General features: G+C 34.6%; 1 long non-coding RNA gene across 2 annotated transcripts in view; it reads right to left on the bottom strand.

Annotated features, from left to right (window-relative positions):
• LOC140621295 (uncharacterized) overlaps nucleotides 1–14,329 on the bottom strand; it is a 68,720-nt gene extending 54,391 nt beyond the window's left edge. For both annotated transcript variants that reach the window (XR_012021021.1, XR_012021022.1), the window contains exon 1: nucleotides 14,019–14,329. This is a non-coding gene — a long non-coding RNA (uncharacterized lncRNA). The remainder of the gene's footprint in view (nucleotides 1–14,018) is intronic.
• Nucleotides 14,330–19,052: the final 4,723 nt, after the last annotated feature.

Genomic DNA, 19,052 nt, shown 5'->3' with positions numbered 1-19,052 from the left:
ATTTGGAGGTGGAGGACACTATACATTGCTATAGAAAAATGGATTTCTAGGACCATTAAGGGATGAACCAAAGAAATGAGCACACCACTTATTGGTTTCTTTTTTTGGTTTTCTCTATGAGCACAACTGAAGTACTGCTCCAAAGAAGCCATATCAGAAGTGAGACAACTTCTAGCAAGGACAGATGCTTTTAAATAAGACCAATGTTGCTCAGTGTTGGTTAGGACACTTGAGAATGGTGTAGAGATGAAAATCTCAGTTTAAACCCAAGGCATATTACCTCTCCACCACTAACACAATTTGAGTTGTGTGCCTTGTTTGCATTTGGCTGACTGTCCTGCTTCAGTCCATTTTGCCATCTCTCTTTCCAATATAATTAAATTTATATGCTGGGTCCATGATGATTCCTTGTGGCTGTGTTACTTGGCAGTAAAATGTTTTGCTCTTTACATTTCATGCTGGTTCTCTTTCTGTGAACAAAAATGAAAATTTCCGGCTACATTACAAGATTAAAACTCTTGACAGAATTAAAGATTGTTGATCCTTTCTTTCCAGTTCCAAAACATTTTTCTTCTTGGAAACTACTAGCCTGAACACTAGCATCTCAAACCACAATTTCTCCAGCGATGATTTTTTTTTTTTTTAATTTTCTGCCCACTGGGGAAGAGCTTGGTAGTGTATCACCAAACTTAGCAAAAGAGTTAAGCAATATAAAATAAAATTATCTGAAATGAATGAAAGGATCTTACATAATGGTGTGCATAAGTACTTCAAAATACTTGAGATGTGCTGCACTGCATTACTGTGACCTCTAGGACATAGTATTTAAGATTTTTATAAAATAACACAGGATACTGTCACACCTTGTAAATATATTTTGTTGTTGTTTCTTTTGCCTTTTGACATTGAAGAGGCACAATACATTTTTAAAAGGCCAAGAGATTGGTTTCCTTCTCCCTCATAGCAAACATATTAAAATAGTGTTAATTTTCTTGTTTACTCTTGAATTGAGTTTCCAGTCAATTTTTTTTGTCATGAGATATAACTAAAACAGTCAAGGATGATAATATAGTGGCAGTAAATAAGTACTGTTTGGACTTTCTTTCTTCTCTGTCTCCCTTTCTTTCTTTCCTTCTTTCTTTCATTATTTTGTCCTTTTGAAATAGAGTTCTTATTTCAGTTTCCTATTTATATGAGTGAAAAGTTACATCTCCTTTGCAAGGGAATATTTTTTTTGAAGTTTATGCTTAAACCTACATTTGGAGAAGATACTCTATTTTATGTAGCTTGAGAAAGGAGCGTTTGCTAATTTAAATGGAGAATATCTCTTATTGTGTTCTTTTAATTGAGTCATTTTTTTCAGAGCTAAAAATTGGACCTAAGAAGTTTCATTCAGAGAGCTCTGTGCACGTAACTGAGGAGGTTCCTCGACAGTCATCTTCATTTAGGCTCATCACTATCAAAGCATGAAGCAGTCTATTAGTAAATGGAAAAAAAAAAACAACTTGAATCAATATCTGTTACAAGTATTCACCGTACACAGAATGCTATGTTAAAACCCACAGCTGGGAGTGACATGAGCAGATGACATAATTTTGTTTATAAGAAAATCCTAAAAAATCTACACAGAAGACTAGTAGAGTTCAAGCAAGTTCAGCCAGATTGCAGGATACAAAACCAATATTTAAAACAACAACATTGCCTGTATGGTGAGTGAAAATTAAGGCTGAGGGGATGTGAAATTAAGATAAGACTTCAGAGTATTAAACTGCTGAACTAAGCTTTGAATTCAAATCTGACTCCAAAGCCCATTTTATTCCCACCCTCCCTCCAACTATCTCATAATTCACCTTGTGTTCCATTCAATGACCCAATGCTTATTTTGAAATGAATGGAAGGATCTTATAAAAACAAGTTACCCTTCTTAAAACATTTATATGCCACTGTTATAAAAATTAATCCCATTATTCCTGGTTTGGCTCAAAAATAAAAGCCAAAACAAAACAAAACAAAAACCAAACAAACTAAAAGTCACTTTGAGGCCAGTAGTATGATAAGAGCTGTCTTTGACCTTTTTGACACCGAAAATTTATAGCGAACCCTCTACAACTCTTCAATACTGTGGGGTGCTGCATGCAGTTCACACGTCAGATTTGGCAGCGACTCTGGTACTTTCCCTCTAATGCAGGGTTTCATTGCTTTTCCTTGCCTTTTGGTTTTCTGGCTTTGCTTTATCTTTGCTAGGAGTCAGCAAGAGGATATTGAAACTGAACGAGTTTGGAAGAAAGTTGGATTGTAAACATTCTTAGAATATGAGAAATTCAGCAGCAAGGCCCTAAAGAAAATATTGAGGAAAAGTCAGGAGCAAGTGAAATCAGTCTTTGGGAAAGCATAATGGGAGAACAGGAAGGAGAGTAGGGAATCCAAAATGCAGACTAATGTACTGGTATACTGGAAATATAGTTCAACAACTCATTGTATGTACATTTCTGGCTCTGAAGTCTATCTAGCAAGATCAAAATAAGTGTCATTAAGACATTATCAATGCATACTATTATTCAGCAAAATGGTGATCTCTCTCCTTTAAAAAAAATGGTATTTCACTTATTGCATATCTTTGGAATTTAGAAGGGCTGGCCTTTACATCTCTTAACCATCAGTGGCTTGAAATGGCTTAGTGATGAAAATCATTTTGTTTTAATTAGCTTTATGAGTTTACTCTCTTTATAGTTGAAATGAGCGATGGAATTTGAATTCTAAGAACATCCATATCTGTTCCACATAGCAAGTTAATTTTCAAGTTCATCAGATGTGTATTTATATGGTGATTGTATCTGTCACATAAACATTTTGTCAATCACTCCTTCCTTCTGTTTTGATATGCTATGCATTCCATCTAAAATGTGATGAATGTTTTGCTTGTTCTAAGTAAAAATTAGTTATGGCAATGACAAGTGTTTTGCCAAACTATGTGTATTCTATTATGATGTTGCATTAACAAAAGCAATCACTGAAGTTTTAAATTCAAAAATAAACATCTAGGTCTGAATTAAATTATGAAATGGTTTTGTTTGTTCTTTTAAAATTCACTTGTTTTTTTTGGAACGAAAATTTACTTAAAACTACGATAAAGATATAAACTAGCCCAGGACTGTGAATTATAAAATCAATCAGAATGTGTAACTGACAATAGAGCCTAGTGAACAAATCAATCTATCTTGCTTTTTTTTTTCTGCACTGCTATTTTGTTCAGTTATACGATGAATAAAGGAAACTTCATCATTTTTTTCCTTTTAAATGATAATGGCATTCTCACTTGGCAGTGACCACAGAAATAATTGCTTCAAGCGAAAATCATCAATGAATAATAAAATTAGCACAAATGTAAGTAAAATTGGGATGCTGACATAGTCTCAAAATGGCTTCAGTTAAGTACATTGTAATTACAAGGGTAAAAATATTAACTTCACAGTGGAGAAACCCCATAGGCACCACCTTAACCAAGTGATCACAATTAACATAACTAGGAGTGGACAAATTGACATTATGTGCCTCCCAACATAATGAACTAAGAATACAAAATTTTCTTTGGTATTGATTGCCACAAATATATAATCAATGAACAAACATCGAACAGACCTACACTAGGGAAGGCACATTCCACAAAGTAACTAGTCTCTACTCTTTACAAGCAAGATTGAGGGCCTGGGGGATCCCTGGGTGGCTCAGCAGTTTAGCACCTGCCTTTGGCCCAGGGCATGATCCTAGAGTCCCAGGATCGAGTGCCACCTCGGGCTCCCTGCATGGAGCCTGCTTTTCCCTCTGCCTGTGTCTCTGCCTCTCTCTCTCTCTCTCTCTCTGTGTGTGTGTGTCTGATGAATAATAAATAAAATCTTAAAAAAAAAAAAGATTGAGGGCCTGTTTCATATGTAAGTGATGACAAGAAGTGCGATGTGTCTACTATACTGGATCATGAACAGAAGAAGACATCAATATGTAATTTTCTTATTTTGACCATTTTTTTAATATAAGAGAATATCTTTGTTTTTAAAGAAGGTAAAGAACTTAGAGCTAAAATAGCATCACTTCTGTACATTATGCTCAGTATTTTCAGGGAAAAATACGTAGAAAAAAAGAATAAAACAAGTACCTGAAATGCAAATATGTGAGAATTTGAGACAGGTAGATGGGAATCATTTGTATTTTTGCAACATTTCTTTTAAGTAGAATATTTTACCAAAAAATGTTAAAAAAAAATAGAGTAATGTCACAAAGGTTGAATAGGAAGTTTAACATGATGCCACAAGGAGGAGAACTGGACCTACAGAGTTTTTTCCTTTGGAATTTAAACAGTTAAAATGGTACACAAGGATATAAGATATTCTTTAAATGTGATATTTTTACAAAAGCAACTATAGCTACTTCTCTATAGTTTCTTCTGAATTATAGTCTAGAGAATGTATATATGCCCAAGAGGATATTATTATAAAGAGTAGCACTTTATTGTAAAATAGTTTGTTTAATGTAATATATTAGAATAAGTGGCTTGAAAATGTTAAATTTCCAAACCTAGTATTTTAAAACTAAGCTTAGAGTGCATAACAGGAAAAGTACTCTTCTTCATTGTTATTGTTGTTAAGTTCATATAATAAAATAATAAAACACACAATAAAGAATGCCAAACTTTACATCAACCAAGGAATTTAATCTGGGATGGTCATTCTGCTAGGTATAAGCACTATGAGAAGAGAAGAATCCTAAGACAGTACATCAGACCCTACTTAGAGAAAACAATGTAGTGTTTCAACCACCAATAGCTAGCAGTTAATATGCATTTAGTCCTTAATTTCTAAGCATTACACACACACACACACACACACACACATTTGCCTGGAATTCCAAAACAACACTCAATATATCTGGAATCTTACATGAATTATTCATTTTTTAAAAATTTCCACTGTCGAATATAGGATTACCTATTCTTATCATGTCTAAGTATTGTTTAATATTAGATTAAGCACAGAGTGTTAGAAACTCCCAATTAAAGTGGTTTAAAATAAGACAGAGGATGACATCAGTGAAATGGTGAAGGAAGGATCTGTAAAGACCATCTCTTCCATAAAAGCAATGAGAACACTAAGAAATTCTCAGAATCAGCTTTTTTGGAGCTTTGAAAATTAAGCAAAAGCTTGCAGCAGTTCAGAGCATGTTTATTCAAAAGAACAGCTGAATCTTGTAAGAATAGAGAGCTCTGTGGTGTTTTAACTTGCCCGACTCCCATTGTCTCCTCCCCAGCTATGTTATAGCCAACAACCCACAGCCACAGGAAAACTAGTTGCCCAGCAGTGACTGGAGGGAACAAAATCAGTTATAGCTTCTTTAAGGCAGCATTCCTAATTATTATCATTATTTAATTTGTCTGTTGGGTCTTTTAAAGAGCTCACTCATTAAGCTGTCTTTATGTTACTTGACTCAAAGCTTACACATTATAAATGGCCTATCCTAGGAGAGATTTTTTTGTAACACTATAAACCCAAAGAGCTAAACATTTAACATCCCATCTGTCTATGGTGGTGCATTATAGTTGGGACAAAATATAGATCAACCAAAAAGTTTAAAAATGAAAGCTAGGGATTAAATGTCCATATAGGTCGGGAAGCTCCAATGTGTTTTGGGAATCTGGAAGGGAATCTACATGCATAGGGCTGTGTACATGCCCAGGGTGTTATGCATTTTCTCAAAAGATCTAAAAGGTCCCCCTGCCATCAGCTAATCCTGAGGCTCTGTAGAAGCAGTAAATAAAGGATAAAACAAAGATGTAAACTGTTTGACTTAATACCAAAATCATGCCCCAACATGTACAATGAGCCCATCAGAAAACACTGGGTTTCAGGTAAAATCTCTGTCCTATTATTAGGTGGTTACTACTGAGCAGAAACTTGAATGGCTACACATTTCAAAAAACACAGAATTTACAGAATAAGTCCAGAAAAGTTGCTAAACAAAACAACAGTAACAGAAAACAATAACAATGAATGCCTAGGAGAGGGAAGTATTTGTTTTCCACAGTCGCCACATTCAGTTATTTAAAGTGTCTAGTTTAAAAAAATGAATAAATAGAATAAAATGTCTAGCTCTAAGTGACAACAAAAAATAGACATGCAAAGACATAAGAAAGTGTGCTAATTCACAGGAGAAAAAAATTAAAAGAAAATTCCTCAGGAAGTTCCTCAGGAATTCCAATATCAGTTGGAGGACCTAAACAAGGACTTTACGTCAGCTGTTTAAAATGTGTTCAAAGAACTAAAGTGCATTAGATCTAGAGGACTGACAAAATATGAAGATGATGTCTTCTCAAATAGAGAATATTGATAAAGAGAAATTATAGAAAGACAAACAGAGCTCAACATCAGATTTGAGCAGATAAAAAGTTAATCAGTCAACTTGAAAATAGGTCAATTGAGATTATTCAGGCAGAGGAACAGAAAAAAAAAAAAAAGAAGAAAGAAGGAAGAAAAAAGAGAAGAGACTCAGAGACATATGGAACACCATCAAGTGTACCAACATAACATAACAACATTTCCTCAAGTACACATGGAAGTTTCTATAGAATAGATCATATGCAAGGTCATAAAACAAATCACATAAATTTAACAGAACTGGAAATCATATATAGTGTGTATTCTGACCACAGAGGATGCAATTAGTAATCAATAATAAAACATTGTCAAATTCAGATATGTGAAGATTATACAAAATACTCCAAAATAATGGATCAAAGAAGAAATCAAAAATGAATTTGAAAAACACTTCATGATGGTAGAAAAAAAACCCCACAATATATCAAAATTTATAGAACCCTGATGGAGCAGTGCTTAAAAGGAAATTAGTAACTACAAATACTTGTAAGAAGAGAAAGAAAAATATACAGTCAATTACCTAAACTTCTTCCTTAAAAAGCTGGAGAGAGAAATAAAAAAGAAAGACTCAAAGCAAGCAGAAAGAAAAAAATAATAAATGATATCAAGAATAGAAAATTAATAGAGAATATTAAAAAACAAATCTCATTCTTTGTAAAGATCAACACATCTGGTAAACATGTAACTGAACTAAGAAATAGACAACTCAATTTATTAAATAAGGAATGAAAAAGGGAATATTGTTACTGACTTTATTTACAGATATAAAAAGGATTAGGGGCAGCCCAGGTGACTCAGCCTTTTAGTGCCGCCTTCAGCCCGGGGCCTGATCCTGGACACCCGGGATTGAGTCCCATGTCGGGCTCCCTGCATGGAGCCTGCTTCTCCGTCTGCCTCTGTGTGTGTGTGTGTGTGTGTGTGTGTGTCTCATGAATAAGTAAATTAAATCTTAAAAAAGAAAAAGGATTATAATATAATTTCATGAACAACTGTGTGGCTAAAACAGAATAAATTAGATGAATGGACAAATTCCTGAAAAGATACATACTACCAAAGCTGACTCAAGAACAAATAGAAAATCTGAACAGACCACTAAGAAATAAAAAAGATTAAATTAGCAATTTAAAAAAATTTCCCATAGAAGAAAACCAAACCCAGGTGGTTTCACTTGTAAATTCTACCAAATGTTTATAGAACTAACACCAATCCTTCACAAATGCTTACCGCACCCCCAAAAATAGAAGGAATGTTTCTCGACTCATTCTACCAGCCCATAATTACTCTGATACCAAAATCATCCTAAGACATCACAAGAAAAGAATAGTATAGAGCAATATCCCTTATGGATATAAACACAAAAGTCTCTAACAAAATACTAGCAAACCAAATCCAGCAACATTTAAGAAGGATTATATGTAATGACCAAGTGAGGTTTATCCCAGGAATGTACCATTGGTTCAAAAATACAAGAATTAATCAATGTAATACATTATATTAATAGAATATGGGAGTGGGAAAAAATGCTTGATCATCTTAGTAGATGTAAGAATAGAAATCAACAACATCCAAGACCTCTTTATAATAAAAAACATTTAACAAACTAAGAACAGAAGACTCCCTTACCTTGATAAAGAGAATCTACAAAAGTCCACTGCTAACATCATACTTAATTGTAAAATATTCAGACTTTCCCCCAAGATCAAGAACTAGACAAAAATGTGTGCTTTTGCCGATTTTACTCAGTATTGAGGTTATATCCAGATCACTTAGGCAAGAAGTTGAAGTAAAAGATCTCCAGCTTGGAAAGAAAAATGTAGAACTTTATTTGCAGATGACATATCTTGTATTTAGAAAATTAGGAAAATACACACACACACACACAAGGACTAAATGCATTCAGCAAAGTTACAGGATACATTAATATACAATAATTAGTTGTATGTGAGTATACTAGCAACAGACGATTCAGGAAGGAATTTAGGAAGTATTTACATTTTAACAAATAAAATACTTAAAAAAATTTTTTTTAAAGATTTTATTTATTTATTCATGAGAGACACACACAGAGAGAGAGAGAGGCAGAGACACAGGCAGAGGGAGAAGCAGGCTCCATGCAGGGATCCCGATGTGGGACTCGATCCTGGGTCCCCAGGATCACACCCTGGGCTGCAGGCCAGTGCTAAACCGCTGCGCCACCGGGCTGCCCTAAAATACTTAAAAATTAACTGAACAAAAAAATTCAATATTTGTACAGTGAAAACTACAAAAAATAATTATTGAGGGAAATTAGAGAAGACCTATGTAAACAACAGATACCTTGTGTTCATGTATTGGGAGGTTTAATGTTGTTAAGCTGATGGCAATACTCCCAAATTGGTCTACAGGTTAAATACCAGTTCTATAAAATCTAAGGTTGTTTTTTTTTTTTTTTTTTTCGCAGTAATTGGCAAGCTAATCTTAAAATGCGTATGGAAATTAAAGGAACCAGAATAGTCAAAACAAGCTTAAAGCAGAACAAAGTTAGAAGACTCACACACACCAATTTTAAAACTTAATACAAAGCTACTGTCATTCAGATTATGTGGTAGTGGCATAAGGATAGACGTATTAAATCATTTGAAATGAACGGAGTGTTTTTAAACACAATGATTTACGGCTAATTGATTTTCTATGAGGGTGCCAAGACAGTACAATACGGGAAAAACTGTCTTCTTATCAAATGGTACGAGGGAAACTGAATATCAAAATACAACAGAATGAAGATAGACTTCTACCTCACACCATATACAAAAAGTAACTCAAAATCATTCAAAGATCTAAATATAAGAGATAAAACTATAATACTTTTAGGAGAAAACATATCTGCAAATCTTTGCTATGTGGGATTAGGCAATAATTTCTTTTACATGACACCAAAAGCAAGGAAGAAAGAAAAAAAAATTGACTATCAAAACTAAAAGAAAAAAAAATGTTTAAAAAAAACACTATTGTGTTTGAAAAGGCAATCTGTATAATGGGAAAATATATTTGCAAATCATATATCTAATAAGGGTCCTCTATCAAGAACACAAAAATAACTTTCACAGCTTAACAGCAAAGACAACCCAGTTTTTGTTCTTTCATTGTTGAGTTTGCAAGAGTTCTTTATGTACTTCTGGATACTTAATGACTAGTGATCTCAGGCATCTTATGTGTGCTTATTAGCCATCTGTATTTCTTCTTTGAAGAAATGTCTATTCAAATTATATAATTCTTTAAAAGAGACCATAAATCTGAATAAACATTTTATATGTATGATATAGATAGATATAGATGATAGATAGACGATAGATAGATAGATGATAGATGATAGATAGATAGATAGATAGATAGATAGATAGATAGATAGATAATCTTTAGTCATTAAGAGAATGCAAACCCAGAACTGCAGACACCAGTTCACAGTCAGTAGGGCAGCTTAATAAAAAAGATGAGACAACAGCAAGTCTTGATAAGATAGTAGAGAAATAGAAATACTCATAAAATGTAAAATGGAGCAAACTCCAGGGAAAACAGTTGGGCAATTACTCAGCAAGCTAAACATGGAGTTACCACATGACTCAGAAATTCTACATTATTTTATATGTGCAAGAAAACCATGCCACATAAAATGTGTACACTAGTGCTACAGCAGCATTACTGATGCTAGCAAAACAGTGGAAATGACATAAATATCCATCAACTGATTGGATGAACAAAATACGGTATAGCAAACAATACTATAATTTATGTAGCCATGAAAAGGAATGGGATACTGATACACACCAGCATAGATGAACATTGAAGCCATTATAAGCTAAGTAAGTGAAAGGAGCTAGACACAAAAGGCCCATTTATATGAGCCCATTTATATGAAATATTTAGAATAAAATCCATAGAAAGTAAATGAGTGGTTGCAAGGGTCTGGGAGGAGAGGAAAATGAGGGAATGAAAGCTGTTAAGTATGGGTTTCTTAAGGTGATGAAACTACTCTGGAGTTAGTAGTAATGATTGCATAACATTGTGAACCAACTGAATTATGCATTTTAAAAAGGTGAATCCTATGCTATGCAGATTGTACACCAATGTAAAAATTAGGGATCCCTGGGTGGCGCAGCAGTTTAGCGCCTGCCTTTGGCCCAGGGCGCAATCCTGGAGACCCGGGATCGAATCCCACGTCGGGATCCCGGTGCATGGAGCCTGCTTCTCCCTCTGCCTGTGTCTCTGCCTCTCTCTCTCTCTCTCTGTGACTATCATAAATAAATAAAAAAATAAAAAAAATACAAAAATTAATGATAAAATAAAAGGCAGCTTCTCTTTCTACAGGATAGAGTTGCCAAGTTAATTCAGATTTAACTGGAGAAAGTAGTGTGAAGCAGGGCATGAAGACTTTAGACAGAGAGATGAGGAGGACACTCTGGATGGATTGGGTGAGTGCCAGAGATGAGGGTGGCACAGGCATGGCTTGGTCCTGAGGAAAGTCAAAATTCCATATACCCAGGGCCTGAGGCAGCAACAGCATCCCATTCTCATCCCATGAGCTGATGGCAGTTGTAATGACTGTGGAGACTCTTCCAGATCTGGGTAGAAAGAATGAGCGCCCCTCTAACAAAGTCAATTTCCAAGGGTTCTCCACAACTTAAGAAGACAGGTGCATAGCAAGTGGTTCACAGCTCCAGCACATCAGCTTTAAGCCCTGGAGTCATGCAGATCTGAGACCTTGGGTCACTACTGTGTCCTAACTGGAAGAGTCTCCATCTGTCCAGGCAAGCCCAGCAGTTTCCCAGAGGAAATGGATGCAGTGTTCAGCAACTTACCTATGTGTGATTTTCCTTCTATCTGACCTTGATATTGGAAAAAAGTGTAAAATAATACTCGGCATCTATCACATAAGAAGTGCCCACCACACTTTATGAAGATTTTTCTTACATTTATAGAAGGCTAGTGTACATATGAAAAGCTGTTCTCAAATCTTCCTGGAATCTTTGCAAAATAAACCTATTTTGCTGTATCTAGGCTGTCTAGAAGTAAGCAGATTGCTAGCATATGATAATGTTGAGCTAGAAAATCACATTGTAAATGTCCTTAAAACATATAGACACATATACACACAACAAATGTCTCCTTAATATGATTTTTGGAAATGAAATTGTTAGGCCATGAATTGCTAGGCCAAAATTGAAAGACATTTTTGCATTATAACCATTGTTCTGTGTGTGCATATTATTCTTCACTATGGATATATAGTTGATAATGCTTACTATTTTTTGAAATAGTGTTTCAGGATGATCTGAGTTCCTGTTGAATTAAAAGTAGAGATTATAAAATGTTTTTTTTCAGTATCTTTTTTATTAAAGTTCCTATAACATACTGGCAGTTGTTGTTGTTGTGTAAAGTGGAGCAGCCAAACCACCTCATTGAGAAGTACTACATTGTGTTTCTACTGGTTAGGAAGGAGGAAGGGGAAAGAAGTGAAAAGTGCTGTCTTCCTGTGTGTTTGTAGTAGAGACAAGACTAACCATTATTCCCTTTGCTCTGTGCATTTTGTTTTACTTTGCTGCATATACCATGTGCAGATGTGTATTTGTTCCTGACCTTGAGAGTTCCCTGGGTCAAGTCTGAAACTAGCTTTCATACATGGAGGGCAAGGAGAGACTGAAGAAATGAGCAGGTGACCATTCCAGGTTGGGAAATGACAGCTTTAATAACCAAGATAACTTACATATGAAGCTTGTCTTGGGTGACCACAAGACAAATCAATCTCTATACCCACCTGCCAAATCTTCAAAGTCTGCAAAGAGGCCTTAACTGAGTTCAGATACATATTCAGGCCATGTGATCTCAACAACACCTTAATCTCTGAAGGTTACACCCCTGAAATGAGCTCCCACTGTTGAAAGGGTGAGCATAACATACATTCCAAGGACAGAAGGTAAGGTGAAGAGCTTCTAATTGCCTGGGTCCAGCTCATGAGTCAACTGGTGGTCATATTCTGTCTATGACTTACCCCCAAAATATGATGGATAAATGAATAAGTTTACAACATTTAATCTTTCCACATGTCAATGAGTTTGCCAGAATATGAGAAAAGTAGAATTAAAAACTTAATATGTTTTATGTTAAAATTCATAGGAAAGATTATTTTCTGAAAATGGCATGTAGAAGAGAAATTGTTAAAATCATCTCCAAACAGTGACACTTTCAGTTATCCACTGAGTTGTCAAGCAGAAAAGTAAAAGTTCTAGTCTAGAATGCTCCTACTTAAAAGACATTCAGATTATAGCCTCTATTTTATGTGTGCAATTTATTCAATGTATCTGTGTGTGTAGTGGATAGATTGCAGTTCTTATTTGCAACAACTCATCTTCCTAGATGTCTCGAAGTACACAGTATAGAGAATGTAGAGAATATGAAATAGCTCTCTCATTTTTTTTTCTGTGAATTTATTGAAATTTTTGTGTTTGGGGAATGGAATTGTGAAACTTGATCTCTTAAAGTAGCATTCTAGCTGTTCCCTAGGTCATGGTGTGGGGAGGAAATGTAAAAGAGCTCCCATGGTCTAACTATTAAAAAATCCTAAGTTCTAAAAGTATGTGAAAGATACAGATAATAAAATAAATTATTTATAATGGTCATTTTGGTTAATTTATAGGAAGAACTGTCTTCTGGGATTGACCTTTGTTAAACCATCTCCTGGAGCCAAATGCATTTCTGTATTTAGTCATTGGGAGGTGGAGAATGAAGAAAAGGACGGGCAAAGGGAGAGTTGATTACTACTACTTCTGTATCTAAAAGATCGTTTTGAATTATAACTAGAGTTCTATATGTGCATTTTTTTGTTAAGTACCTATGTGTATTGTGGACAAAGTTCATTATTTCACAACTTCCAAGTTTCTTAGGTATTTTGAGACAATGAATGATAAAAAAAGTAGAGCTAGTAAATTAACCAATTCATAAATAACTGAATATATATATATTTAAAGATTTTATTTATTTATTAATGAGAGACACAGAGAGAGAGGCAGAGACACAGGCAGAGGGAGAAGCAGGCTCCATGCAGGGAGCCGGATGTGGGACTCGATCCCAGGACTCCAGGATCACGCCCTGGGCTGAAGGCAGGTGCTAAACTGCTGAGCCACCCAGGGATTCCCCTGAATATATTTAAAATAAAATAGGCACTTTGGGTATATATACCTCTGGGGAGTATTCAGCAGACTTATTATTAAGTTGGCAGTGGAGGGGAAGATTGTTCATATGAACATTTTGATGAGAAATCTTCTCCTAAATGCATCTGCTTTGGTTGTGGGAACATAGTTTTGTGTTAATATTTTAATAGTATATACCTGATAACAGCTTCTCTTAGAAGCATTATACTTATTATACTCATGCTTTGCATCTCTGAGAGCTGTAGACACTAAGCCTCCAACACTTCATCAGTTAGGGTTCATTTTTTCCTTACCAGCACTGGTTCACACAATTTTCTGCTTCTGGTTCTCAGCTTCACTAAGCCATGCCTTCCAGTATTTGTCTATCTGTGTCTCCAATCTTGGGGAAAATAGTTGGCTATGGTATCCTTACCTTTCTTATGGATCCAAGAAGAGTTGTGATTTTTCAGTCCATTTACTCATTAGGATGGAATAATCACTTCTGAACTCCTTACATGTGAAACCAGAAATCTTTAGTTCTTGATCTTTAATGTATGCATTTAAGAAACTATATGAATTGAATGCTTTGAGCTTTAGAAATCAGAGCCATATAAAAAAAGTTACCTAAATAAACTATCCTGCAAAAGATAATCATGAACTCATTACTCTGATTAACTTAAAGTCTTCTGACCCATATAAATGTTCTTCAATCAGCAGTGTTGCATTTAACAGTTATAGAACTGGTTTCTAAATATGTGCTCAATGTAGGAGAGTTCTACCCTTGTTCCATGTCATAATAGCTAGAACTGGAATTGTTAAAATAAATGGCACAAAATATGATATCTCATCTAGAAATTTGGATAAGTCATTAATTGATTTTTTGTGTGTGTGTGTGGAAATATCCACCTATCAGATATTTTGGAGACCTTGCTGATAGAGGGCAAAATGATTTTTCCCCAACTTCCAATAAGTTACAGACCTAATTTTTGAGGCAAGAAATAACAAAATAGGAATTCTCTTAAAGACATGAAATAAGATAAATATACATACTCATTAAGACCTAACAGAATTACATGTGCCTCCAAGATAATTTTAGCTCAAAACACTTGAAATAACCATAGCTGACAACTTTTAACCTACAAAAATGTGTATTTCATGCCAAAACCTAAGAAATAGGTAGGAAAGTTAATATAAATATTAAAAATATTTTTCTAATCTACCAACAATAAATTAGTTCCCAGCTAATGCCAGAATCTTCTTAGAAGATGTTTAAACTTTTAGATTATGAGGAATAGCTTGTATACAAATCAGATCGACAAAGCTAGCTTTTACAAAGGAGTACAGTGACTTTTGCATTTAGCATTTTGATTATTTTTTTTAAAGATTTTATTTATTTATTCAAGACAGACACAGAGAGAGAAGCAGAGACACAGGCAGAGGGAGAAGCAGGCCCCATGCAGGAGCCCGATATGGGACTCAATCCTGGGGCTCCAGGATCACTCCCTGAGCTGAAGGCAGATGCTTAACTGCTGAGCCACCCAGGCATCCCTAGCATTTTGATTCTCCAGAAGAAAGAGTAGAAAAGTGACAGCTCTCTGATGATGTTAGTGAGATGAAGGTATTCAAAATAAACTCAGGCATAACTAAATAATCTATGCATAAGACATTAAGGCAGGTTGTATGAAAGTAATTAAAAAGAATGTATAATTCAATTTCACTGCCTCATCACACCACAAGCATTACCATATTTTTAATGGTATTTCTAATTTTAACGTAATGTTTAGGAAGAGACAAATATGCATGTAACATTGATTCAGTTAAATGACATCTGAAAAGTGCTAGAAAAGATAAATGTAAAGATTTTTTTATTATTCATAAGCAACATGCACAAAAATAAGATTTCTTAATAAAAAGAAATGGTAGGAAGTACCAGAATGATAATAAGGCTTCCTCAAACTTGAAATCAAGTCTAACATCTAGAGATAAATTTAATAAATGCCAACATACAATCTGAGCATTCAGATGGCAAGGAAAGAGCAAAGTCCCCTATTTAGGCCCCGAGATTCCCTCAAACTCCATCTGTCCTCAATGGGAAACAAATATGATTAAGTGATCACCTCCATTGCTCTTCTAATTAAGAAAGATATAGGGTCTGTTCACAAAATAAGCTTTTGTATTTACAATAAAGAAGAACCAAAAAACATGTCCACAGACCCCTGATAATATCACTTTGTCTAGAAAAAATGTTTAAAATTTTTTTTAGTAGAAGAATATGTTGAAACCTGAACCAACCCTCAATAAGAAATCCAAAGGAGGCAAAAAAAGCACAATGTCAATCATTTCTGCTTTGAATAGAGTAAGAAAAAGAGAAAAAACAGCTTTATCCTTTGCTGGAAATAGGATAAGTATATGCCAGATTTGGTGGATGTCATCTTAAAGCACAGAGTGCTCCAGAAAAAATAAAATCCTCTTTTAATGTGGTAGTAACAGAACATGTATCTCCCTCAGATTTTAAGGAAAAACTTTATCTCTGATCCAACTTCTAGGATTTCTTCATAATCTTTCTGTTGTCCAGATTTTGATTACTTCAGTTTGGTGAATACAAAAATTCACTGGACTATGAAAAACAAAGGAACCACTGTAATAAGACATATGCAAGTAAAAGTCCAAGGTCAATTTTTTATGAAACATTAAAGTAAAATCTTTATGTCGTCAATGTCCCACTTTTACTTTCCATGTTAGCTTAAACTTTAAGAGTAGATGCAATAATGACTTAAAGAATGTAAAATAAGAGAAAAACAATGTGGCAAATGATAGACCCTTACAAATTTGGTATCAGTTGGAAAAATCAATTATTTGCTACTTGCTATTCTCCATATGATTATAACACTGTCTGGTTATTCTTACAGGGTGCTGACAGTTGCTAAATAGTAACCATGATATGTATAGAAGTGTAAAATATTCCAGTCTATGCTGATTTGATATCAATATGTTTAAAACAAATCATAAAGTTATCAATTACATAATTCTTAACATCAAATGGTATTTCCTGTTTTAATAGTTCAAAACTTATACTTAGTTCCCTACTACCTGTTTATTGATGACATCTGAGAATTGGCTATCTGGAGAGTTTTGTTTTTGTTTTTTAATCTGAATGCGTGCCAAAAAGAAAAAAAATGTTATTTTGATGTTTGGGCTGGAGAAGAGGCTTATATAAAGCTTCTGAAGATAAGTAAGCTCTCGGTTTCTGAGTTGACAGGAAAGGGAAAGAAGTATTTGTCTTGTGGATGTACAAATAGTCACACTGTAGAGTACGATCCATTATGAAGAGGGTTAGGATAATAAACATTGGCTATGTTGACCGCCTGGCAATTTCCTGCTTGCCTCCTTTATTCAGAGATTCTTTCATCTTCTGTTTCAGAGTCGGTGATCAAGACCACCAGCGGTGTTGGGGAAATGATTAGTTACTGAAATAATAGGTGAGTGAAATATGGAAGGGAAGTGAGATCTTAACTTGTTCATATTTATTGGGTCATTTCCAAAGCCCTAGTCAGGTCATTAGCTCAATTATTCAACAAATACCTGTTGATATCTCACTATATGGAAGGTTTGCAAAATATGAGTTATCAATATCTAGCAGAAAGTTCAGGAAAATCTCATTTTTTAGTGCCTGGTATGTTATCTCATGTAGTTTTGTTGATTATGATAAAGATAGTGATAACCATAACTTTGAAAATATTAATTTTCTTTCAAATATGATGTAAAATAAAACAGAAAAGAAAGTAAAAAAGAAGTATCAATTTTATACCATTTTGCAAGAAAAGAAATACTTAGGAATACCCAGTAGATCATTTTAAGTGTAGAGGTCCTTAGCATCATCATTCAGGAGCCCTGCAAAGCCTCACATGGCTACTTGGCATGTCCACCATATGAGCATGGTTTAATGATTTTCCAAGTATTTGTGCATAATTTACTTGCAGATTTGGGGGATTACCCTCCCTCCCTCTGTTTCTCTTCCGAGATTTTTCTCCTATTTTCAATCGGTGCGCCAGCCTGAAACACTATTTCTGAGTTCTCACTTTGGATAAGCCAGTTATTAACACAACTTAACTTTTGCACTCTATAATTAAAAAGAAATATCTTGCCATGTCCTATTATGATGGGCAAACTTTGAAAGACAGAATGATTTTTATTAAAGATTCAGTTAAGAGCTCATGGTTCTGCATTAAATTATCACTTAGTCAATTTCATTGTGATTTCAAAAATTAAACTTGCAAATCTCTTCAACAAAACATCTTCTAATATCAAACATTCTTTTTCAAAATTTGAATATGGTATGGCTTTAGGTGGATACATACTTAATCCTATTTTGCACCTAAGCTGCTATCTCCTCTGTCTCCTGTTTCAGTGAGAGGGAGTTTAGGAATTCAAACTTGAAATTGGCACAATTCAGGCAAGAAAAACATTTTAAAAATCACCAGAATTCTTTTCACGTTATAAAGCACATTGTTGAAGGTAATTATTGCAGGCTGTCTTGGGAGGTAGCAGAGTCTGGGTGCAGCATTACAATAAGAAGAAGGAAGATATTAGTCACAATGTAAGCTTCTATTAACAAAGGCTTTTAAAATATGTTTTCTATATGTCTAAGGTCACAATTGCAGACCTACCGAAACTGTGGAGACATAGACAGAATCCAAATTTATAACTTTAATCTAGTTTTGGAAAGCCAGAGCTCCAAAATATTTTCAATTGCATTTCACATAATGACATCCCATCACAGAAAAAGCAGGCAGCCCTGACATATGATCTTCACATCACATCGCACACAAGAGTAGAGGGTTTGAAGGCTATTGAGCACCAAATTTTCCTATTGTATTGCAATTACAAAAACACCTGTGCTACCTAGCTGTGCACGGGGCCCCATGAAATGCAATGTTCCAGAGCTGTCGAAATGTCTCATTTTTTGTCTTTCATGCAGAGGCATAATTTTGCTGGATCTGGCTCTCGTGTTGGGCTATGTTTCAGTTATAAGCATAAGGCAGAAGGTCTAATAATGTTTAATTTAATCAAAGAAGCAGCTGTAAGCATGCAGCTTTGTGCCATTCTTTAAATAATACTTTCAGTATATTAACAGAGAAAATGTAGGGGTCACTGTAATATAAGTATAATCCTTAAATCATGAGGATGTTTTTAACAGACCTGTTGATCTGTACTCATCTCATGTATCTCAGCTTTAACATTTGAATTAGTTATGTTGTTTGAGCTCTACATTACAAAAATTCTGATGGTTTGCATATTGGACTCCTTTTACTACCTGATGGTCCTACTGATGCATCAGTGATTAGATTTTTTGAGCCCCAAATCAGGACAATTTATCTGGTATATCGAAGAAATTACTTACTGAATTACTTAAAAGGATGTAAAATAATTATATTAAGTAGCTAATAGTTCATTAATGAATTTCATA

This window comes from Canis lupus, chromosome 30, assembly GCF_048164855.1.
Source record: "Canis lupus baileyi chromosome 30, mCanLup2.hap1, whole genome shotgun sequence".
Lineage (NCBI taxonomy): Eukaryota > Metazoa > Chordata > Mammalia > Carnivora > Canidae > Canis > Canis lupus.
Note: the sequence above shows the minus strand (reverse complement) of the source record. Positions and strands in the feature narration are given on the sequence as shown.